The following is a 915-nucleotide window of genomic DNA, read 5'->3' as shown; positions in this document are numbered from 1 at the left end:
GAAGACTCTGAATCCATAAACTAAGGGATGAGTTACACAGATGTGTAAACATAGCAGCTCTGTGCAGTAACCAGGCAAAACTGTTCTCCTGCCATGTAAGGTGAATTACCTGGGTTTCCATCCCTGTCTGAACATTCAAAGAGAGGCAGACTTCCTCCTCTTAAATAAACAAAGCAACTATTTTAGCTCTGAAATTAGGCAACAGTGCATCGTTAATTACCTCTGAAATGAAATCCCTGACCGTACAGACTGACCCATGCAGGCTGACCCACACGAGCCAATCTCTGCCGTCAGTTCAGTAGGTTTCCACACAGCCACCAGAATGTGCTGGCACAGCTCTGCTTGCCAGCCCAAGGACAGGCTTTGTACTCAAGGCAAGGATGTTTATTTTAAACAAGAAGTTACACCCACTTTAATATTGGAAGAGCGGCAACCTCATACAAAATCTTCAAAACCTATTTAAATTTTGAACCCACTCTGATACCAGTTTAAAAATATCAAATCAATAACATCCGTTAGCTAAATAGCTACATTTGCTCCTGGTTAAGCTCTGCCGACACTGGAAATGAACCAGAGATTAATTTGGTTCAACGAATTTGGCTTTTAACCTAGACAATAAAATTTACTGTAATAAAAGCTGAAATCCTCACTGGCAATGTAAGGATGCCTTAGGGGCACTCTGGTTCTTGCCAGCACCACGTATCCACCTTTACAGCTTTAAAACAAATCTTGCCACTTTTTCTTCCACGTGTATAGGCACACACTATGCTCATGTTACACACAATGAACTCTGATGTGCAAGGGTTAATAATACAGAATAATACAGTGCATACGAGTATATAACCCCAGAAGCATAGAGGACTATGAACAACCTATTTCTGAAAAAAATATAAGAGGGAGAGGATTAAATTAAAA

The sequence above is a fragment of the Meleagris gallopavo genome, chromosome 3 (assembly GCF_000146605.3).
Source record: "Meleagris gallopavo isolate NT-WF06-2002-E0010 breed Aviagen turkey brand Nicholas breeding stock chromosome 3, Turkey_5.1, whole genome shotgun sequence".
NCBI lineage: Eukaryota > Metazoa > Chordata > Aves > Galliformes > Phasianidae > Meleagris > Meleagris gallopavo.
This window is presented reverse-complemented; position numbering follows the sequence as displayed.